Here is a 25,720-nt window from a genome sequence, read left to right as displayed (position 1 = left end):
TTTCATAACCCTTTTTGCTCCCCACAAATCAGGGAATGACCATGTGAGGCAATCTAAAGTCTGTTCAGTAAGTCAGGGTGGCTTTAGATGCTGTGGAAGGAAAAAGGGAAGACAGAGACCCAAAAAGGACATGAGCATGTTGAAGGGAAACTTATGCATCTCTAAAAGGATGCCAGTCATTGCAATTGCATTGTCACACTATAGCATTCCTGGCATTTTGACTGAGTAAAACTTCATCTTTTTCTCCCATCCTGTTCAAAGGAGAAGATATTTCATTGGATTTTTATTCCCCTACCTCCCACAAAGCTTCCAATCTTTACAATGGAAAAATTATCTTTGACAAAATGCATGGGTATGGAGAAAATGTTTTCCCCAAACCTTTCCAGTGTCACCTCCATTCCTCTTACCTGGAGTGTCACACTTATAGTTTTTGTATGCTTTTTTATTGTTAAGTCAAAGCAGCCATTGAAGTCAGAGCCAGGAAAAGCATGTCAGTTATAGCTTTTTGTAGAAGCTGTAACAATTTAGCCCAGTTATACAGATTTCTCTACTGACAAAATGGATCCTCAGAATCAGATAATATGATATGAACATTTTCCTCAGAATAATTGTCCACCTATTCAAGAACTGACACCTGATATTCTCTGATTTAATATACCAACTTGACATTTCAAGATCTCCTGAGTTTGGAGACTTAAAAAAACCACTACAATTTTGAATATTTAGAGTGTGTGGGGTGTCACTTGGGGGAAAAACATGCTTAATCATCATATAAGCCTAGGTGATGGTAATAGTCTTTTTTCTTTTTTCTTTCTTTTTTCTTTTTGACTTTTTCCTGTCACTCTATTGAGTTTTGAAATTACTCTGCTTGAAGAGAAAAAATGACAGATCTTTAAAGTTGTGTCTTTTTATAAAGAAGGTGACACAAGTGAATTTCTCTACCCACTACTGCCATTTGTCCACTGGAAGAACATTGATGATGCTGTTAAACACAGAATTGAATGAGGATTTTTATTCCAATCATAAGAGTGTCCATGATTAGAGTTGTTGTTGTTGTTATTATTATTAATTATTTTTATAATTAATAATTTTTATAATTCCCCCCCCCAAATTGAGACTCAAAGTAGTTCATAATTTAAAGAAAACACAATTAAAAACATACAAAATGTGAGCATTAAAATAGAATCAAATTATTACAGTATTAAAACATACCACACATTAAAAGACTAAAATGCAATTTTAAAAACTAAAAGCAACTGAGTTTCTACTGGTTGAAGGAGGAGATTATATTTGTCTCAATTTTGTGCACCATCTGCAGGCCTCTAGGTGCCATCTCCCTCACTGTTCTGCAGAGTCACATTCCAGAGCAGATTTGTTGCATACGAAAACTATGTGGTAGTGATCAAGAGTGACAAGTGGGTGCTCCATTATCAATGAGGAGTAAATCTGATCTGTGGTTTCAAGGAGCTATCCATGGTACTGAACCTATTCTGGGACCAGGCTTAGAATTTGGAATAGCTCCTTTAAAGTTTCAAGTGAAACTTGGATTTGCCCCACTGGCATTGAGCTTGCTGATGTTGGGTCCATTGGTAAGAAATTCAGAAGCCAGGTCACTCATTAGGGCAGTCCACACAATCATGTCCTAAAGAAGATCCCAGAACGCCAAGCAACTATGTGGACCCATATCAACAAACCAGTTTTAGCAGACATCATTTCCAGCAGGAACAGAATGCACAGGTCACAACACTATGTATGTGATTCAGGGACCTGGATTCATGCTCCCTTACTCATAAAGCTTATGTAGAGGTGAATGTAGACAGCACTGTGCCTTCAAAGGGGTAACAGCAGCCATCTGATTCTTGTTTCATGACTGAGATCTAAGAAGTTACAAACAGGGAAGTCAATTAAATCATCCTTTAAGCAAAATTCAATACAGAAATCAAAATTCATTCTGGGATCATTCATTGCTTAATCTGTAATTTGAAGACTGTCTTGGTATTTTAAAAGCTACATTTTGCTATACCAGTACTTTTATTTCATCGCTTTCCCTAAATCACATGGATATTTTACATGATTCTTTAGTGTTTTGTGTAAAGTGATGAAAGGATACAATAAAATTTTAAGCAGTTAATTATACTTTGAAATATACAGTTGGCCCTCCATTTTCGTGGGGGATCTGTTCTGAATCCTCTCATGAAAATGGAGGCTCATGCACATTCAAGCCCCATAGGCTTGAAAGGGGTACACCCCCATGCGTGCAACCCAGGCACACACACCATTGAAAATAGTGGAGGTCATCCCTCTGTGGATATTCAAGGTCAGTGATCTCAGATCCATGAGTTATGAGGGGCATCTGTATAGTTTGTGATGGATTATTAACTGTAAAAAGATTTAGAAATTTATGAAATTAAGGAAGAAAGAATTATTATTATTATTATTATTATTATTAAACTTTATTTCTATAGCGCTGTAATTATACACAGCGCTGTACAAAGTCAGTAAAATTAGGAGTAAATAAAAGCCTGCCCAAGGCGTACATTCTAAGATAATAAAAATTAAAAGAAGAATCGATAAAATTACCATATAGAAAGGAAAAACAAATTAAAAACAAGAATTTTTAAAAAAGACAACAACCAACGAGGACAAAATTGAAAAATGAGATTCAGATTCTGCAAAAATAACTTTCCCATGACACAGGAAATAGCAAATAAAGTAAAATTTGGGAAAAAAAAGATATTTTGAACACTCACATAAACCAGGGGTATGACTGTAATATAGATTAAGAAAAGAGAAAGAGAAAAAAAACAATCTTAGATATCAAAGACAAAGGGAAATAACATACACAGCTGAATAAAATAAAATATATCTTCTATAATTACTACTCTAAGTTGTTCATAGAACAGGCAAAGTCTGAAGAGAAGAAAATGAAAATGCAAAAGTACTTGGAAGAAGAGAATATTCCTCAAATTTCCAGAACAATACGAGTAGCAGGCATAGAATTGAGCACAGAATTGGGGATGTGGTCATTCAGTAGTTAAAATTATGACCCTGACAAGTGAAAGATTGGCAGGACGACAGTTTGAGGCCCAAGTGCCACATGATGAAGTGAGCTCCTCTTTGCTACATATTGAACAGACAGTACTTTGACCAGAGTTCGGAAACCTTTTGAAGGGAGCAGAGTTACAGCTGCAGAACCTGCACCCATAATGGTGACTGGTCCTGGCTAATAAAAAGCCCAGATCTGGGAGATGTGAACAAAGATAAGTAAAAGCTCTGGATTTGAAAGTACGTCTGGTATTTTCTGTTCCAATTGGAACAACCCTCCATGTTCTCAAATAGATTTTTCATATTGTTTGATATCTGATTCTTTAAAAATGGAGGTTGGATGAAATGTAGACCTTTTCGATTCAAAGACAAGATCCTATTAGATGCTGGCCAAGTATAAAGTTCTATAAGGATATTTACATAGGAGGCTGGTATAGCAATGGCTGCTAGCTAAGTAATAGTATGAAGGAGGTCTCCTACCACACCACCAGCCATTCCATGGCCATCTGGGTGTGTGTGTTGGGGGGGTGTCATCTGGCAACAAATGCACAATTTGGGGGGGAGCGTTTCAGAAGGAGGTACTGGATATCTCCATGAACAAAATCCAAAATTACCTGTCCACATATAACTGCTGGTTACATTAACTGGAATCACCAAAATGATTTCAGGCATGTCTTAATACTGAGCTATGGCTCTTCCCATTTCATGATAATGAAACATAAAATGAAAATTGGGTTGCAAGTGTCACTGGGTTATATTCACTGTAATGACGTTTCAGTCATTATTAACACTAGATGCTGTTCATGGTAGTTTGTTGGTGGATATTTGTTGCAGTATATTGCCAAGCTGTTTACTTGTGTTTTGGTGGTAAAAAAGATGGAGAGAAAGAGGACAATGTGTTCTTTCAGCTCACCTACAATGCTATAACCCTTCTGCGTTCAATTTATTTACTAATTTAGAACAAGAGAAAGGATACTATTGTTTGTAAAAACATAATTAGCACCATAAGAATGAACTGATATAAAAGAGCTGGGGAGTTCATGTGTGCCTTCAAGTTCCTTACGGAATTATGGTGATCTCATGCATTTCATAGGCTTTTCTTAGGCAGACATATGCAGAGGTGCCAATTTCTTCCTATAGAACCTGGTATTCATTGCTATTTTCCCATCCAAGTACTAACCAGAGCTTCCAAGATCAGAATGGCAGAGGTTCCCAACCTTGGGTCCTTAAGACATTTTAGACTTCAGCTCCCAGAATCCTTGGTCATTTGGGCAAGCTGGCTGGGACATCTGGGAGTTGAAGTCCAAAACATTAGGAGAGCCAAAGGTTGAGAACCAGTGAGATAGGATCTGGTGCCTTTGGGTTATTTAAGCCCCTAGAGGAGTTCATAAACTGTGCTGAAACACTGATTCAGTGGTGGGTTGTTTGGTTTTAATTCTAGCAGTGTTTCCTACTTTTTAAGATATTTCTGTAGCGTGGATGAAATGGACTACTTTACATAGCTGCATTATGAACTCTCATAATGTCGACAGTTTAGGTTAAAAGGATTTCCCTCTCTCCTTCTAGAAATAAATTCAGGATACTGTCAGGCAACCTTTCACTGGGATATTTTTAGTAAGGGAAAACATTATTGGGAAAACATGTCACACAAAGGCAGAAGAGTTATCTGTTATGTTATGTTTTCTGATGGACACCATTGTAGCAAATTATATTGTTTTTACATTTTTCCCAGCATATGGAATTCAGTGTTGATGTGGCTCTTTTACACAATCTAGTTCCAGTTGATCTCTGTCGCATAGCACTTGACTGGGGTTTCATCTGCACTGCAGAATAAATGCTGTTTGACACCATTTTAACTGCTGTGGTTCAGTTCTCTGGAATTCTGGGATTTGTATTTTTGTGAGATATTTAGTCTTCTCTGAGAGCTCTGGAGCCACAAACTACACACCCTAGTATTCCATAGGATGGAACCATGACAGTTAAAGAGGTGTCAAACTGCATTAATTCTACAGTGTAGCAGCAGCCAAAGTCACAAGGTAAATTTAACAAAGGAGACATTGGCCTAATTCAGCAATTGGCATTTTATTGGCTCTCCAGATATTGTTGGATTGCACTTTCACCAGCATAGTCCATGATGAAGAAGGCTGGGAGTTGCAGTTCAACCACATTTGGAATGCCACACAGTTTCCAACCCTGGCCTAAATCCAATTGCTGATTCTAATTCATTGAATCTATGTAAGTGCTGATTTACCAGCAAAGACCCCTCTATTTAAATAGCCCTCCAGCCTTCACTACTTGGGGTAAAGGGACATGCAATCGATATGTGTCCTTAATATGCAATAGGTGTTTTATCCTTTTTATATATTTTTCAAATTAATGTTTTTAAAGTGGTGTTTTAATGGAACTAGTGGATTAAGGTTTTGAAACCTTTGCATTACATATTGTTTTAGCTATTTTGTTTTGATATACATAGTAAGCCACTCTGAGTCCCATTCTGGGAGAAGGGCAATATATAAAATCAAATAAATCCCATTCATCTTTTGATTCAATATGCTTACTCTGTAGGTGACTACCAACTAGATATGGGGCTGTAATAAAATCCTCTGTGTCTTTTACAGATGGCAACCATGATGGGCCAAACACCACCCTTGAGGACTCGCTTGATTTAAAATTCTCATAACCACACCTTTTTTGCCCCTGCCACTGCAATCAAGTTTTACTATCATTTTGGTTCAAGAGAGCCTTACCTGCCAGTTCAAGTCTACAATGAGTTAGGGGTCTGTGTGTCCAAGACCTTAATCCATAAATTACCTCTGAAAACTCATGTTCATCAAACTGTTTATGCACATCCAATAATAATAATAATAATAATAATAATAATAATAATAATAATAATAATAGTGTTTATTTATATTTCCCGCCTCTCCAAAGATTGAGGCAGGATTACAATAATAAAATAATACTGGGTAATACAAATAATACAGAATACTAATACAATCAATAAAACACTAATATTGAATTTACCTATTCCAATTAGTTCTCTAAAATCAGTTTATCAGTAGTCAGTGATTGCAGTCGAGAGTGGGATATTGTCATCAGTTTTTATATAGAATCGGATGGGTAAGCCTGCCGGAAGTGATATGTTTTGAGTGCCTTCTTAAAGGCCTCTAAGGTAGTAATGCAATGGGTCTCTTCTGGTAGGCCATTCCATAATTTTGGAATCGCTGCTGTAAATGCCCTGTGGGAAGTTGTCTTTAAACTAGTACTATGATGTTCCAGTAAATACTTTCCTGATGTTCTGAGAGTGTGGGCCGGGTTGTGTAGGGAGAGGCATTCCCACAAGTAACTTGGACCCGAGCCATGTAGGGCTTTAAAGGTGATGACCAACGCCTTGTAAAGAAAAGCTCAAAAAGACAGTTCTGTGGTTGTCTACTGAGAAGTAAGTCTTGCTTAAGGTTGCAGCTGAAGTCTACCATTCTATGCTTACTTACCTTTTGAACTCAGCTGGATTGTTTTCCAGAAATGCAATTTCAATCTCTTGATGTACTTTCAGCATTTGTCCTTTTACTCCTCAGAATCACAAAACAAGTGCCTATTTGCCAGGGAGAAGTTTTCCACACTATTTCCCTCCTATCTTTCTCTCCCTCTGCCAATATTTATTCCTATATACTCTGTGAGTGTCATTCTTATGTACACACTTAGCATATTTTCATTCCTCTTGATGGGGGAAAAAAGTAGTGCACTTACTTTTCTGTCAGTTGTCATTCATTTTACCTTGTTTTGCTTGCTTCAGTATGTTATTTCTCCCTATATTGTGAACTGTGTCATCCCTGCCAATGTGTATTCTTTGCTAGTGAGTCAATGCAATAGACTTTACTAAGAAACAGAAAGGAAGTGTTAGCCACCGCTCTCACCAAGATTATATTCTCTCTTAATAGAAGCTGTTGATAGATCCTGTGAGGCTACAACACTTGGGGTGTTGACTTGTAGAATGAAATCCTCTGCACACAAGCACAGCAAAATATTTTGGCGAAAAGTAATTATCGGAAATAGTGACACTAGTAAATTAGTTAACTGCATTTCAGCATGAAGCTTGAGTTACCCCTGCCCGTTCTTGTTCAAGACCCATTGAAAATCAGCAGTTCAACTTAATGATGTCACAACATTTGCCAGGCTGAGGGCACCAAAGAGAAGATGTGAAAATGCTCCTACTGAATCAGTTTCCTCTCCTCTCAGTGAATACAGTTAAACAGCCCATCTGTCCCACTTGCATTGTAACTGTTCTCCTTCAAACATCATTCTATTATTACCATGGGTGATTCTCAAAGGCTTACCTTAATTTTAGCCTTTGCTCTTGGTTTCTAATTTTCACTGTCTCATTAAACCTTTTAAAATACTGGTACAAACAATAACAACAAAATGGCCACATGTCATTTCTTCCTCTGATTGGATATTTGGAACTCAAGTCCTGTACACCCACCTTGATTGAATCAATGTCATGGGACAGCTTCTAGAGGTACAGAAATTGTATATTTTTTTTAAAAAAAATCATAACAAAGAATTCCCTCTCTGCTTATCCCCTCCCCAAGTGTAAATTGAAGAGGACTGAGAGACAGATGGGGCTGGAATGATCAAGTTACCTGTTAAAGCAGTACATCTGCCAGGGCAGTCAATCACTTGGATGTCTCTGACAGGTCAATGGAGCCTGAGTAGGAGAAGCTAATGCAAGGGGAAGGGTGGTTGAGGAAGGTTTGCCCTCTTCCTTGTCTCTTGGGTTTGACTGGTCTGAAAGCTGTACTTGAATTTGCTCTTGCTCAAAATCTGCCTGTCCATAGCACATAGACACTGGCAGATGCCAGTTATGATGTTTCTTCCTTCCTTTTAAAAAAGGAAAAAGAAAAAGGGGTAGGGAGATAGTGTATAGGCAGCAAATATAGTCGTGAAATGGATTCCATTAGTTCTTGAGCTGTCAGTCAGGGATTTCCAAAACTGTTTACTTTACAATTGGTGGGGAGGGGGGGTTGATTATTGAGCAAAATATATCTTTTAGGATAAATTCTTACCAGAAAAAGAAAGGTTAAGTATGAATCATCAGGACAAAAAGAAAGACTCAGAGTTATCATCCCTCCAAGCTAAACATAACGGAGTCCCTAATCTACCTCTATGTATATGTGTTTAAGGTTTATGAGTCTATTAATTTGCATTAACCATATTGTCAGTCTTCTGCTTTCTCTAGCATATTTATTTCCAGATCTGCAGTTTTGTAAGTGAAGGTTAATTGTTTTCTGAATAGCTTACATTGGGAGTTACTGAACAGAGGAAAGGGTTTCTTTCACGGCTACAGTCCAGATTTTACCAACATTTTGCACAAATGTGTTGCAATAAATACAGTGCTAATTGTGCTGTTATTTTAGCGCATTTCTACCCATATGGGGTTACTTGTGGGACAATGATGTCTCAAGATAGCATTACTCCTCCCTGACAACTAATTAATCAGATGTTTAAATTAAAGACCAAAGAAGGAATCTTTGTTTTTTTATAAATTACTTGGAAACACACACATTTTTCTTTCCTTTTTTAAAAAAATATCTGCCATCAAGGTGGGTAAACACACACACACACACACAAACACTGAGATATTGACACCAAAAATATTCATTAGTTTAATGGAGTCTACAAACCTAAATACACATACAAACACACACACAAGATTAGCTACCATGGATAAAGGCTTAGCATGATTGTAACATTGTATGATGGCAATGAAAGATCATTGCTGTGGGAAGAAATTCACAGCCATTAACAGCAAAGAATATACTGTGACCAGTGATGTTTTGTACCATCCAAAAGTGTAATACTGCTATGAAATATATATCCTTTGTCATATCACTGAAATATTTCTTTTCTGACAGCCCTGTCTTTAATCATTGTTTTCAAAGTAAAGCAATGTTGTCCTTTTTATTTGTATTCTCCCCTCAGCCTAACCACAAGTGCTCTTGTTACATTTGGCAGCAGATGGTTTGAAATATCAGAACAGAAAATGAGTTAATTATTTGGGTTTGGAATAGTAAGACAATCAAAGACACATAACATTCCATGTCATGGCAGGAACTAGAAAATTGCTGTGTGTTGTTGGAGGGAGCAGGAGGGGAGGAAACCACATTTCATCACAAAAAACAGAGCTGGCAAATGATAATTAGCAACATTTTTTTTTTTAAAAAAAAAAAGTGGGAACATGCAAGGAAGGAAATGTGTACCAAGAAGGATGTGTATGAAAACATCTGTGCAGGGGTGGCTGATGTCATGGGTGGCTGACCCATGTTAGTGGGTCAGGTGAATCTACTCTTGCTTTGGAGGAGTTATTCTGTGTGCTGAGCTCTTTCCACAAAGTAGGTCTAAGACAGCTCTGGAAAACCCTATAATTACTACTTTTACAAGTCTAGACCTGTAACAAATAATAGTGTTTTTTAAAATTATTTTCTCCATTTTCTTCTTGTTGCTGATGGTGTTAGTTGTTGCTGCTATAATTGGGGTCTGTAAAAAAACAAAAACAAATCAGGGTCCAACACTTCCAGACTGACAAGTAAGTTTTAAAATGAAAACAATGTTGCTGTTTTAATCTTAGATTTTGCTCTTCTGTGCTTGTTTCTCTATGCTGGTAGCTGAATGAATGGGGAGGGAAATGGAGCAGGGCAACAGGAAAATGCTTCTGTTCTGGTTGGTATCTGCCAGTTTCTACCATCACAATTTACCAAATGGGCCTAAGGACTTAGCTTGGTCTACAGGCCTGCACAACATATGGCCCAGGGGCTGCATGCAGCCCACCAAAGGATTTCAGGTTGCCTGTGAGGACGTGGAACGACTTCAAGGTCCCTCAAGCCCCTCAAGCCTTCTCCATTGCTTGGCCTTCTCTCGAGGAGAAGTCTGGGCAGAGGAGGAGGAGGACAGACAAGGCTCCTCTGCTGCTTGGCTTTCTACTAAAAAGAGGGACCAGCAAAGGAGGTGGAGGATGGAATTAATATGAATTACTTCAAATTAGTATTATTAATTATTATTAATCAATTAATATTTAATTACAACCTGTCTGTGACCCTAAGAAATTTAGTCTATTTTAGTTTTGGCCCCTACTGATGGCCAAGTTGTGCAGGCCTGGTCTACAACTAAGTGCAGGTCTGATTAGATGCCACGTCATATCTGATGATACTTGGTTTTAAGTACTGATTTATTTGGTTGGATTTCTTTTAAATTTTCTTGATTGTTGTTTCATTCCAGTGGTAGGCAAGCTGTAGTGGCCAAGGGAAATTTTTCCATCTACCCGAAGACCTGCTATGGACCACATTCCCAACATTAGGAGGAATCTCCTGACAGTAAGAGTTGTTTGAGAGCGGAACACACTTCCTTGAAGAGTGGTGGAGTCTCCCTCCTTGGAGTTCTTTAAACAGAGGCTGGATGACCATCTGTTGGGTATGCTTTAATTGAGAGTTCCTGCATGACAGGGTTTGGACTGGATAGACTTTATGGTCTCTTCCAACTGTAGGATTCTATGATTCTAAGAAACTGGAGAAGGCCAGAAGTCTGCTTTCAGTTTTGTAAAATATCTTGAAAGAGAATTAAACATGGTGCATGATGTGCATCTTATTTCAAAGGAGACCTTTCCCATCTCTTCCCTGAAAGGTAGATTGTAAATCTTTTTAAATCAGCCTTTTCAAATGAGAGCCAGTGGTTTAGTGAGGGACTAGAAGTCTCTGGATGAGAACTCTGAATACCTCTTCTTAAACAGAAATCCATAGGAATTTTTTTTCGCAATCTATTTTGTGGTAGTTTTGAGGTAGCCAGATATTCATTGTGCCTTGTATCACAAGCCAATAGCTCCTAGTATTCAGGTTTTCTAAGTAATGAAAAGTAATTATTTTAGTTACTTTTTATAAATGAGGAAATCAAGAGCTATTTAAAAACAAGAAGGAGAAGGAGAAGGAGGAGAAGGAGAAGAAGAAGAACCACTTCCAGTAACTAATCACTGTCCATTCTCTTGAGCAGTCATCTTGTTGGTGGTAAAACTTTCTTGTTGGTAGCCAGGGCTGTTTCTCTCTCACACACACTTAGCTGCCTTCCCCCAATGTGCCAAAGGCATTGCTGACAGAGTGATCAAACAGAGAGACAGACAATTCAGGCCACACACTTCATTAGATATCACATGAGAATGTGTTTCACTGCTGATGTAACACATCACTGCTGCAGTGTAGAATGAACAGTCAATGAGCCAGGTGGAGCATCAGGAAAGAAGCAACAATGTACTGGAAGAAAGCTATGCATTCTATAGTGATCTTCTACTCCTGGTAATCAGGAATACGAATCATGTCACCCTCCCAGTGTTGTTGAACTGCAGCTTCCAGCATGCTACACCATTAGCAATGCTAGCTAGGTCTCCTGAGTTGGAGTCCAAAAACATCCAGAGAGCTACACAGTTCCCATAACTGCAGCAAATTAATCTACAATCTTAAAGTGCAGTGGAGAGCTATGTCACATCCCCAGAACGTAAGCAAGATTCCACTGCCAATATGGTTAACTTCAGCATATAGATCCTGTACCACCTTTGAGACTAAATTGAGACACCTTTTTCACTAACTGTGAAAAAGAAGTTGCAGCATAAGCTTTTGTAAACCTGGTCTCCTTCACCAGATGCATGGAGTCTCAAAGATGCTACAAGATCCCTTTGCATACTATTATTCCAGACTAACCTAGCTAATAGTCATTTAGGTCATTTCTTGTACAATCTGTATGGATCAAAACTGAGAGACGAATGCCCTGCTTAAAAAAAATGTGGCATTATATATTCCTAGAGAAGATGATAATCAAGGTCAATGTATTTTGACCTAGTCAGTAATCTACCTTCTTCCATGGATGCTGTAACTGCCTGCTGGCTCCGTCACACCTACATTTCTCACTTCACAAATTACATGTATAAAGGATTTATGTTCTGTTTCTAGCATCTGACAAAGTCTTCCATTACCAGATTCACAAGGAGAGTTAAGGGTACTAAAAAGATTTAGCATGAGATCATGTATCAAGTTTGGTAAAATAGACATGTTTACACTGAATTCAGTATGACTTTGGCTGCAGTACTATGGAAATTCACCAAGCCTATACTTCTTTCAACCCACTGAGATTGCTTGTGAGTAGGCAAGTATAGGATTGTGTTGATAAACTGCTAATTTCCCTTCAGTTTAGTGGAATTTATTATTATCTGTCTTTCAAATACTTCTGTTCATTATGCTGTACTCCTGTCCATTGCCAGAAAGGGAGTGAACAGTTCTGATATCATAATAAATCAACTGTAAAAGTAACACCATATCAATTTGCCTAGAAAATAAAATTTCACTGAAAAACAGTAATCATATTTTGAGCACATGGATGGCATGCTGCATCAAAATTGCCAAAGCAACAGAGAAACTGTGGTCTGGGTTTATGAACGTAGTTCTTTAATTTAACCTTTGTCACAGGAAGGTGATCAAAGAGATTGATTTTTTGTAACAGTGTTGCCAAACGTATTAAGATAATTTTGCCAAATTAATCAGAACACGCTTCTCTACTATCTATTTGCCTATTAAAAACTATCTCTATTACCTATTAGAAACAAAGCCAAACAACCTGGAGTGATTAAATTTCCAAAGGAAGTGCAACCATATTTTTCCATCCTCAAGAGGTCTGATTATTAAATTACATTTTTATCCCAGCTTTTCTCCAAGGACACTCAAGGTTAGTATACAATGCTTGCCATCTCTAGTGGGATTTTTGTGTAACAAAAGATATTTTTTACATCAAGCATGACCTCACATAATTATGTCTTTTTTTTCTTTGTCTACAGCATCCTCATCAACAGGAAGCAGCAGCAGTATCGTCTCTCCCTCATCTCTTTCCCCCCTTATTTCATTCTTCGTTTTTGTTTACCATGCAGCTTGATAAAGAGTTTTGATGAATTCAGATGTTCACTCTTCTTTTTGACCTTTTAGCTGGTCCTACAGTGTGGTATAATGGTTTGAGTATTGAATTAGGACATTGGGAAACCAGGGTTCCAACCCTGGCTTGGCTATTGAAAACCCTTGGGTGACCTTGAGCAAGTCTTACTTTCTCACCCCAAACAAACCCTATGATAGGTTTGCCTTAGGATTGTCATAAGTCAGAAATTACTTGAAGGCACACAACAACACCAATAAAAACAAATGGATATTTTCTTCTGATGGTGGGATATTGTACTAATGGTGTGAATGATGATGTAATGATCTGCATTTTAGAGGCACTTTTCAGAATGTAGTTACTAGTTGGCAAAATGAGAGCATTCACACACACCCAATAAGAATCCCTTCCCCATGAAATCTTTCTCCGTTGTCCAAATCTCTGGCATTGCCGTAACTTAAAAATTCAGCTGAGCCTTTAGAAATACCATTTAGGCATTCAAAGAAAACAAGCAGGTAAAGTTAGCAAAGAAATGAGAACAAACCCAAATATATGTGTTCTTGGTGTGGATGATGTTCAGTCTCTCTCTGAAATGCTAGACACTTGGGAAGTGAAGTAAAATTTCACCGGGGGGGGGGGCAGTATTCCTATACAGGTCAATGCCCTTATTTCCTCCCCTCTATATGCACAGAAGTGGAAGACATCTCAAGAGTGTCAGTACTTGCAAATAGAATTCCTGCATTGTTCTCATAAAATATTGGGAAGTTGATGTGATGGGTTATAGAAATAGCTATTGCAGAGACATGGTGATCTCAGGCACAGGGGGTGAGATAATAGTGGAGGGGGGCAAGCATGAGTCAAGCCTGTTTAAGTTGTTCCTGTAAAAATAATGTAACTGTAACAACAAAGAAGTGGTGGTATGGGAACAAGAGGGGCACATGTGTTTCTCAATTATAACAAATAAGACCTGAGCCAGCTATGAGTTTGAAACTGTGCATAGTTTAATTAGCCAAGGTTAATGCTTGCTGTTTAGTTCTGATTATGAATGTCTCTTAACTGGATCTATAGTTATTGAATAAAGGTTTACTACGTTTTAACTACTGAAGCCTGAATTTCTAAACTTGGCATACTGCTAGACTTGACAGGGGGTCACATAGTTCAACCTACTGCCATTGCAGGAATCGACAGCTAAAACACTCTTGACAAATTGCTCTCCAACCTCTTTTAAATACTCCAATGGAGTCCACCACCACCCATTGTCAAACAATGCTTGCTATCAGGGAATTCTTCCTGAATCCTGATATTTAATCAGAATCTCCTTTCTTGCTATTTGAATCTACCAGTTTGCATTCAATTCTCAGCTTGCTCCATCTACCATGTAATACCCCTCCATATATTTGGGATAGTTAACATATCAACCCTCAACCCTTTTCTTTTCTAGACTAGGTAAGCCAAACTCCCAATATAGGTATAAGGGTAGCCATATTAGTTTGTTGTAGAGAAATCAATAGACACTTTAAAGTCAACCAAACATATGATGGAAACTTTCCTTCAACTCTAGACCATGACAACAATGCTAACACTATAATGTTAGTCCTTAAGGTGTCAGAAGATGCTCTCAATCTCCCTCCCTCCCTCCCTCTCTCTCTCTCTCTCTCTCGTTCTTTCTTAGAGGTAGTAGAGTTACACCACAGAGCCTGAAAATAAAAATTGAAATCTTCAGCAGAACCATGCTCTGGGCTCATTGATTTTCAAGTCCTTTCTCCTCACTTATTTTTGGCTTAGCAGTATGACTGATTATGTAGAGCTCAGATTTTCCAGCCAATTTTGTGTGAAAAGAAGAATGGTGGAAGAGAATACTTGAGCTGCTGAATATCTTAGGACTGAAAATATCCAAAAAACCATTGTGCTTTTTCTCTATATATTGTTGACCGTGTAAGGTTTAGCCAAAGAGATAAATCAAATGCAGTGGTGGATCACTACAATCTTTATAATATCTATTTTGCAACTAATTATTTATCCTTTATCTTAATGGGCAAAATTTCCGAGTTCATTATGAACACCTAAGAATCCTGCACTGTTTGATCTTACAGACCTTCAGCCATTCAACTGCTCAGTCTCACACTTACTGAATCTGGACCTAACTTTAATAAGCTAATATTAATGTGTTAGAGAACAGTCAGGTGCAGTGATTAGAGTGCTGGACTGAGACTCTGAAGATCAAGAATCAAGTATGCACTGAGCCACTAAACACATTGAGTGACATTGGACCAGTCATTTTCACTGAGACTGACCCACTTCACAGGGCTGTTGAGAGGATGGATACAAGCCAGGTATGACAACTGGTGCTCAAGGAGTTGTAAATATAAAAAATAATTAATCATAATAATTTCTAATATTTAAGTATGCTAATTTGGACATGCTAATGGGAAGTTAAGAATATTAAAATCTGCATTTCTCTTAATTCCTGGGGAAATTATTTAAGGCAAAGCTATAAGTCCATACACACACACACATATCTTGTCAGCTGGAAACTACCAATAAATTATCTCATCTAAACTACTAAGCTAAATAAGGATATCTTTTTACAAACATATTTCAGTCCAAGCTATTCCAGTATATCACCTTAGGCAGAGTATTGTTGAACTTGCCATATAGTTAGCAAATTCTGCTTAGTGCTTCAGCCAAATCTGCATCCTTGTACAACAGAGGATGTTTTATGAAATTTGATCTCCACTGACCCCATATGCCAGTTAGAAATATTGTGTGACCATTTCACTGGTTATATATTTCAGCCTATGAGCCTTTATCACAAAGCCTAGAATCCTCAAGCTATGACAGATCAAATTACACCGTTGAGCCACAAAGCTTATGAGGTCATATCCAAAGGTGTCCTTGGTAAACCTTTGCTAGTTTTAAAAATGCACTTTTCTTATTTTTTTCTTATTATTTGATTCTGAATATATAGAGATTTCCCTATCTAGTAGTTTCTCTGTTTGTTCATTCCTGTGGACTTGCATTAAAGAACAAGGCATGCCCAAATACCAATTAGTATTGATTCAAATGGGGAAAGGTTTCAAATATTCCTGCCTGCTTCATTAGCTGTCTGCCTTTGAATGGAGTTAAAAGTCATCAGAAACAACATATTGTTTCCAAGCCTCTTTGGCTGACATTGCAGATTCTTTCACCACGGCTTTTTCTGCTTTTCACTCCCTCCATGGGGAGGACCAGCCGTGTCCACCAGGGATGCAGGCAGCCAAAAGCTTCAACTTGATCCTGCACTGCTATGCTTTAGCAGGAGCTATTTTTAATATTTCCTTGTAACTGATTTGTAAGTGAATTGTGCTTAGGCAGTGTCAGAACTTTCCTGTCAGCTACTTTAACAGCAAAGAGATAGCTTGATGAATAATTCATTGTAGGCAATTTTCTCCTAGTCACTGAGTCATCAATCACAGTTGCCTAAAGAGCCTTGAATTGGCCAGCAGAGTTCTATTCACAGGTAGTGTGATTTAAGGGAAAGAATCCACATTCATCCTGACAGGTCAGATAGCAATAGGTAATGGAAGGTGTCTCCCTTTCAGACTCCTAATGAGGCACCAAAGAGAGGGGGAGGGAGGACGAGAGAATCTATACACTGTTTTCAATTTCCTCCTTTTTGTTTTTTCTCTTCTTCCCTCCCTCCCTCATTTTTTCTTCTTTTTTTTTCAAAATATCACTCAGAATTGTAGCCATCGGGTAGTTTTGCCAAACAAAGGTGCAGTTGGATGAAAAACCAGTGTAAATATTTGCACATTTTTTTTCTGGCAGAAATCCTACTCTGAAAAGAACCTCTTCAAAAGGGAAAAGTGATTTGATACATGATTGCATGCATTTACCCATGTAATTGAAATAATGAGAGATGATTGCTTTGAGCTAATAGTCATAAGTTACTGGTCTTTTTGTTTAATCCAACCATCAGCTGTCAAGAGCCTCACAGGAGCATTGGGGAAGATGCACCAAGGATATCATTTGCATCACCTCAGACTGTAATTTTGTTGTGTTTTTTTCTCCCGGAGCTGATACAAGCGTCAGATTCTATACAAATCTCCCTGGAGCATAAGCGTGCTAGTGTTGTTTTGATAGGAGAAAAGAGAAAAAGAGCATGTCTTGTGCCTACTCCTAGTCGCTTAAATGCTCTCATGATCACAAATAAAATAAAAGCACCCTCTTTCGCTTTTTCTTTTCTTTTTGGCAGACTTCATGCAATTGTTGAAAACTAATTTTGCATCTCAGTTGAGGTATGTCTCCCTTTTTTGCTTGAAAAACTCTAATTTGAGCACAATTTTCAAATATATAACTCCTCAATGGTGGCGGTTTATTGTTCTCGTTGACAGATACCTTTGTGGTGTATTCCACATCACCCATTAATTCCCTAAGCACTACCTATTGTATTAATACCAGCTGTCTATGACTATTCAACCAGCACAAGGAAACAGGCAAAAACAATGGTGTAGTGATGAGTCATAATTTTCATAGTCTTGCTTAATAAGGAGGTGTGAAAAATGTTTTCTAAATATTGTAGCTCTGCTGTTGTCTATATGTGATTATAATGTTTATGCAAGCAACACAAACAATGTGTATGCAATCAACATCTGGCTACCCAGATTCCACTGAAGAGAGCAGTTTGGGGAAGATTTATTGAGCTATGTTCAGAATGGACCAGGTTTCCAGAACCTCACTTACAAACAGTAGGAACCCTATCCATAGAAGGTGAGGTGTTTGGGTGTGTTTTTTTTTAAGTGCATTCAAAATCCATTTAAACAAACAAACAAAAAAAATCAGAGGACTGAATTTGAAATTTATTTTACATTTTAAAGAAGGTAAATTATTCAAAGAAAAGGTTGCAAAGAAAAGCTGGAGACAGTGTGACTTGCAAAAGGTCACTCTGGCCTGTTACAGACTGCCAAAATAAAGCTGCTTCGGGTCTCTTTGGAGGTATGCTGTTTAAATGATGCATGGGTCCTAAGAGTTCGGAGGTTGCGCCAAAGCCATACTCCATTCTGAAGCACTGGAGTGCAGCTTTGGTGCAGTTTCCGGATTCTTTGGATGCATGCATCATTTAAACAGCATACCTCCAAAGAGACCCGAAGCAGCTTTATTTTGGCAGTCTGTAACAGGCCTCTGTGAGTATCTAAGGTTGAACCAGGAACTGACTTGATGTCCCTGAGTCCTAGTTCAATATTCAAATCATTACACCACACTGGCTCATATAATAAGCCAATGTGGTATAGTGATTTGAGCATTGTGGTGTAGTGATCTGAGCATTGAAGTGCAAAAAATGGAAGAGAATAGGATTATGTGACTAAAGTCACCATTTATATGTAGCTGGAAAAGATATATAATTTCAGCTATATATAAATGGTGACTTTAGTCACATATTCCTGTTCTCTTCAATTTGTTGAATTTGTGTGCCTTCAAGTTATTTCTGACCTATGGCAACCCTTAGGCAAACCTATCACAGGGTCTTGGCAAGATTTGTTCAGAACAAGTTTGCCTTTACTTTCTTCTGATAATGAGAGAGTGTGATTTGCTCAAGGTCACCCAGTGGGCTTCTATGGCCAAGTGCTTCTTCCAAACACACCATCAAATAAATTATACATGGTAAAAGTGCTTTCTAAGCAACTTTTTTTCTTGCTCTTACTGACACTTTTTGTTGTTTTTAACTGCCCTCAAGTCAATCTCGACTCATGGTGACTCTGTGGATGAGATATCTCCAAGATTTCCCATCCTCGACTGCTCTGCTTTGTTCCTGTAAATTCATGCACCAGGCTGTTAAATGTGACACCAAGAGACCTAACTATTTGGCCTACAGATTAGCATAAACTGGAAGCACCTTCCTTAAATTATAACTGCTTGATGTTTGCCAAGAAGACACATAGGATATCATGCTATGTGTGGGATTTCTATTTATAAATATAAGTTGCAATTTGTTTTAAAAGAAGTTAAGTGGAGGCACATGTGCATGTTGTGGGGGAGAGTAAGCGAAGAATCAGCAAAGTCCCAGTAAAGCCAAGAGCAAGGACTTATGAAAGTTAATGTTGAAAATCGAGGGGAATGCTGCACATATGGTTGGGCACATTAGGGTGGCCACTTGGACATTTCCTAAAAGAGGAGGCACATATCAAAACAGAGAAAAGGAAGGGGGAGATTTTCAACATCAAAGCTTCTACTCTCCCATTGAATGCTTCTTTGTCTTTAAACGGGACTTGAACTGAACAGTCCTTCAGATAAAGGTCAGGTCAATACTGGTTATGGACAGTTTACTAGATGAGAATTCCAACCAGTCATAGCAGTGAGGATGTGCAAGGGCAGAGGTTTTGCACCCATTTATTGCAGGAAAAGACAATTGTAAGGCTTAGCAGGCTGTAATTTTGGCACCAAATACCTCCATAATCCATAAGAAGTATGGGAGGGCAATTTCATCAAAGGTTTCTTTCTCTTTGGTCTATTTTCAGCCTGGAAAATGCCCTTTTTGCAACAGGAAGTGACTCAGAAGTAAAAAAAAAAAAAAGATTCTCCCTGGGGCTAATAGGTCCTGGAGTGGGACAAAATATGCAAGAATTGCTACACACACATCCTAGGGAAAATTTAGGGACATGTGATAACAAAAATGGGACAAAATTTATCATTAAAATGTTTGAGGGTCCAAGGAGAAAGTCCTGGGGGTTACAAAAATGATCTCAGGGCTCCATGAAGCCCCAGACTATATTTTTGCGACTTAGGTTTTTTGTACTCTCACTGTTTCGCAAACAAAATTCTAAACACTTTAGTTTAATATTTTTGAATTGTATTTGTGCTTGAGAATTAACCCTTGTTTAGTTATGTTATTATGCTGTGATTTACATATTACTTAAATTGCATACTATGGTTTATTGATTATTATGCATTTAGTATTTTAATAAATGTTTTTAAAAATAAAAAAAGAGGGCTGTTCTGACAACCTTTCGAACAGAAGACAGTTCCCACCCCCGTGCCTGCCTCCAAGGAACTGTGCGAGTTGCTGCTGCTGCTGGCGTCGCTGCCGGGCGGCTCCCTGGGCGGAGAGGAACCCTGCGCTTCTGCGCTCGCCACAGGGAGGCCGCCTTCAACTGAAACCATCCCGACCCGTCAGCAACAAGCCAGGACCGAGGAGGGATGAGTAACAACCTGGGGGAAGGCGGGGGAGTGGGCGTGCGGTGGGAGCGGCGCGCATATAGCCGGCCCTGCCTGGCTTCCTTCCCCGTCCCACCCCGGGCCTGCCTCCAAGGAACTGTGCGAGTTGCTGCTGCGGCGGTCGCTGTCGCTGCCGGGCGGCTCCCTGGGCGGAGAAGACACCTGTGCTTCTGCGCATCGCCACAGGGAGGCCGCCTTCGGACTGAAACCATCACAACTGCGCAGTTGCGCAACTGTTTTTTCCTGGTGGAGGCAGGCACTGAGCTGTGCCCCGGCTAGCTTGGTGTAAATTTGATATTGTATTTTATTGTATTGTGCTGTTTTGCTGCTGGCTGTATTGAGATATGCATTGTTATTGCTATGTACTGAGATTTGTATTGATGTTTACTGTATTGAAATGTATTGCTATATGCTATTGTGATGTATTGAGATTTGTATTGATATTTGTTGTACTGAGATATGCATTGTTATGTTATTGTTATGTGAATCTGTTGTAAACCGCCTTGATTAAGTTTTTAGAAGGGCGGTATACAAATAAAAATAAACCTTATTATTCTCTTTAATTTAGGGCACATTTCCTGTCAACTTGAAATTACTATTTCAGTTACTATTGAAATCACCTTTAAAGAAGGGATGGCAAAGAATTAAATTCAGTCCATACTTTGATCACAACTTACCAAACTTTTACTTTCTCCTCCATAAATGTGATGGAAAGAGGATTTTTTTAAAAAAAAATATGAAATTGGGAAAAAGTGAAAATGACATATTTACTTTTTTAAAAGTTATTTTCTTTGGCTGGATCATGAATCAAAATTTAATTTCTCTGTATGAAAAGAAACTGGGGCCTTTCTTTCCAAGTCTTTCCTTGTGGTGGGAATTCCATTCTAGGCTTGGTTGTTGTTGTTGTGGCCTTCAAGTTATTTCTGACTTATGGTGACCATATCACAGGCTTTTCTTGGCTAGATTTGTTCACAGCAGGTTTGTCGTAGTGTTCCTCAGAGGCTGAGGGTGTGTGATTTTTTCCAAAGTCATCCAGTGAGTCCTCATTGGAGATGTATATATAAAATTGTTGTTGTTGTTGTTATGGTTGAGCAGAGAATTGAGCCCTGGTCTCCAGAATCACAGGTGTGAAACAGATGGCCCTAAAGGAGAGGTGTTGTGCTTCCCCTTTGATCACTGGACAAAAACAATTACTGGCCAGTCTCGCTTTTACCATTCTTAAGCAAGGTGATCAAGAGGGCAGTCGCTATTCAACTCCAAGCAGTCTTGGATGAAATGGATTTCCTAAATCCATTTCAAACTGGTTTTAGGATGGGATACGGAGTTGAGACTGACATGGTCGCCTTAGTCATTGATCTCCGTCTGGGCACTGACAGGGGAAGTGTGACCCTGCTGGTGTTCTTGGACTTCTCAGCAACCTTTGATACCATTTTTAACATTTACTTGAAGCTGCTGGGTGAGATCATCTAGAAACGTGGGGCAGGGTGTTATCAATATGCTGATGACACCCAAATTTGTTTCTCTATGTCACCAACTACTCAGTGACTAAGGGTGGCATCTCTCCTCTGAATGACTGTCTTAAGGCAGTAATGGACTAGATGAGGGAAAACCATCTCAAGCTGAATCCAGATAAGACAGAGGTACTTGCTATAGGGACCCCTAACCCGGGAATGGAGATATATCCACCAGTGCTGGGATGGGGTCACACTTTCCCTGAAAGACTCTGTTCGCAGCTTGGGGGTACTCCTTGACTTGTATCTCCAGTTGACAGCTCAGATAGATGTGACGGTCAGGAGTGCCTGTTATCAGCTTCGGCTGATATGCCAGCTGCGACCCTTCCTGGAGCCGGGTAACCTAGAAACAGTAGTACATGCGCTGGTAACCTCTCAGCTCAACTTCTGCAATGTGCTCTACATGGGGCTCTGGAATGACCTGCCGGACGAGATCCGTCATATTACCACCCTAGAAGCCTTTAAAAAGGGCATTAAAATGGATTTTTTCCCAGCAGGCCTTTCCAGACTAATATTTCCAGACTAGCCTCCCCCTCACTGACTGACATTATTAACCCCGTTTCCTCTCCTAGGAGAAGACACCTCACTCACTTTAAATCTACCCACAATCTTTTAGTGAACTGTAATTAGTATTTTTAACTTATTCTGTTGTTTAACTTTTTATGGCTTTTGATTATGTTTTTAAGATTGGGGAGAGGGTCGGGATATGGGGGATGTTAGCTGGGCCAAAGCTAACAAAGTGAAATCCAACATGGAGAAATGTAACGTACTGCACTTAGGGCAGAAAAATAAAATGCACAGATATAGGATAGGGGACACCTGGCTGAATGAGACTATATGTGAAAGGGATCTTGGAGTCCAAGTAATTTAATAATTTTGTAGACCAGAAGTTGAACATGAGTTAACAGTGTGATGCAGCAGCTAAAAAGGCCAATGCAATTTTAGGCTGCATCAATAAAAGTATAGTGTCTAGATCAAGAGAAGTAATAGTGCCACTGTATTCTGCTCTGGTCAGGCCCCACCTGGAATATTGTGTCCAGTTCTGGGCACCACAATTCAAAAAGGACATTGAGAAACTGGAGCGTGTCCAAAGGAGGGTGACTAAAATGGTGAAGGGTCTGGAAACCATGTCCTATGAGGAAAGACTTAGGGACCTGGGGATGTTTAGCCTGGGGAAAAGAAGGTTAAAAGGTGATATGATAGCCCTGTTTAAATATTTGAAAGGATGTCATATTGAGGAGGGAGCAAGCTTGTTTTCTGCTGCTCCTGAGAACAGGAACCAGAGCAATGGATGCAAGCTGCAGGAAAAGAGATTCCACCTCAACATTAGGAGGATCTTCCTGACAGTAAGGGCTGTTCGACAGTGGAACACACTCCCTCGGAATGTGGTGAAGTCTCCTTCTTTGGAGGTGTTTAAGCAGAGGCTGGATGGCCATCTGCCGGGGATGCTTTGATTGAGATTTCCTACATGGCAGGGGGATTGGAGTGGATGGCCCTTGTGGTCTCTTCCAACTCTATGATTCTATGATTCATCATTCAATAATTGATTCCATGATGAATCAATGCTAATTGCAGCTACCGGTCAGATGCAGGCCTTTGATTGCAAATGGTTAAATTTATGTTAGTAATAAATGATAAAAAAAATTTAAATTAATTCTTTTAAAAAATTAAGAAAATTAAAGGAGGAAAGTAGTGTGAGAAGCAGAATGCCCCTGTTGAAGTGATTGTTTCCTTTAGCAACTTTTTTGGCATAAGAAACAGAATCGGGAATTGAATCAGTGACACAGGATTTTAGAAGGCAACTGATTTATTTAACCGATACTGGTAAAGCATTACAGGCCTCAAGTAACCACTTCTAAATTCAAGAAATGAATTGGAATTCACTGCTCAATTTAGAAGTCAGTAATAATGGTATTTATGAAGAATTAAGACTATTTCTAAGGACTAACTCAGTACATGCTCAAAAGAAAAACAAACACCTTTTAATATTTTTATATGTAAGCCCTTCAGAAAATACGCTGGGGATTTGATTGAATTTCCCCTTCAGGGCAACTGAGACTTGCAAAACAATGATAACCTGCTGAAGCCAATCTTCTGACTGAAAGATGGGATTAGGAAGCAATGCTGAAATTGTCAGTCACTAAAGAGGTTGATTTAACACTGCATGATAGCACCTCACCCCTAAGTGAAAAGTGGTATTTTTGTGCCAGGCTCAGCCAAAAGGACAATGAGCTAAGAAAAGGTTGAAAGTCAGAGAATGGAATATGACAAATGATTACTTCTCTATCCAAGTAAGTAGATCTGGGTGCATGTGAACAGATTGTCCATGCATATCCGCCTTCGGGATTCATTCCTTCATGAATCTTCAAAAAAGAAAAGAGAGCAGGGGTTACATCAGGGTTCCCTACAGGTGAAGAGGGGTTACATCAGTTGGACCCAGGTGTACTTTTGGGCAAAGCAAGCAAACAAACAAACCTATTTTTTTTATTTGTAGTTTTCCCACTTTCCTGGGAGTCCTGTGTCCCTAACTCAAACAAATGGGGAAAGGCCACTGTATTTGGAATTATTATTGGCTGCAATCCAATAATCCCAGCATAGCACAAATAAACCAGGACAACACTACACAGTTCCCCATTGTGCAATGACAGGATACTATTCACAATCTCAATGCACAACCATAATGCACAATATGCAATTTCCATTAATAATGAGCAACTGTAATGCACAATATGGTTTATCCACAACTCTTCTCCTGCCACTGTCACCAGAATACATCTGTTGCATCCTAGCCAATTAATTCATCTTGCATGAGGACTGTGACTTATGTATGCATATGTCTCTAACAAGATGCCAGCCAGTGTCTTGTGTCTGCATTACTAGAAATCAGGTGTGAAAAGGAAAATTGAATTTGGAGTGCAGGATTCTTTTTAGGAAGCTTCATTTTGTCCCCCTCTCACAGCTACAGTCCTGAAAGAGCGGAACCCATATCAGTCAGTGGTGTCTGTGGATCTCTTGGGTTAAGGCCCAGTACAAAGAAATTGCCACACTAAATCCAATGATAGATCCTTTCAATCAAAGGGATTCACATAAGTGTCCCCAAGTTCCCATTCATCCAATGTTGTTATTAACTGCCTTCAATTTGGCCTCAACTCATGAGTACCCCATGAATAAGATGTCTCCAAGACTCCTGTAGGTCCTGTAGGCTCAGGGCCGTGGTTTGCTTGCTTTAGTCTATCCATCTGATATGTGGTCTTCCTCTCTTTCTACCATCCTCCACTTTTCCTATGTGATTCAATGGGTCTGTTCCAATTGAGGGTCTGTTCCAATTGAGTGATTTAGCCCCAAATCACAGTGCAACAGTACAATTCCAGAAACACATCCCATAATATTTTCTACCTAAGATGATGGAGTATGTAAACTCTTGGAAATGTTTCCATAAATTGTCACTATAAATGGTGCAATGAATGGTGCATTGTCATTATCAGAGGTGTTCCTATGATGTCATATACAGTCATTCTCAGGAATTTCTGAGACAGTGTTATTAAACACTTGGCAGGAGAAAATATGGTCAAAGGGATTAAAATTTACATTAAGTTTTGATCTTAAGGAAAAAAATCTATAAGATGATGTATCATTGATATTTGATACCTGGGAGGTTGGTCAAAGATGCATAAAGAGACTAGTAATGTTTGCTGGAAGCATGAACAGCAAACAGGAACTTTCTAGCACATGTATTGGAGATGTGACAAAAATGGATTTTTATTCATAAAGTGATCCAAGATGTATTGAAGATAAAACTTCAATTGAAACCTAAACTCTTTTTATTGGGATTGCTGGATGAACTAATACAGATTTAATATAGGAGAATCATGCAGTATAAGATTATGGCCACAAGAATTTTATATGTGCAAAAATGAAAGGACAACATGACCCCGACAAAGGAAGATTTGATATTTAAATTGTATTATTCGGATGAGGTGGATAAGTTGATTGTCTTAATTAGAAAGAAATCTCCGAGT

Source organism: Sceloporus undulatus, chromosome 1 (assembly GCF_019175285.1).
Source record: "Sceloporus undulatus isolate JIND9_A2432 ecotype Alabama chromosome 1, SceUnd_v1.1, whole genome shotgun sequence".
Classification (NCBI taxonomy): Eukaryota; Metazoa; Chordata; class Lepidosauria; order Squamata; family Phrynosomatidae; genus Sceloporus; species Sceloporus undulatus.
This window is presented reverse-complemented; position numbering follows the sequence as displayed.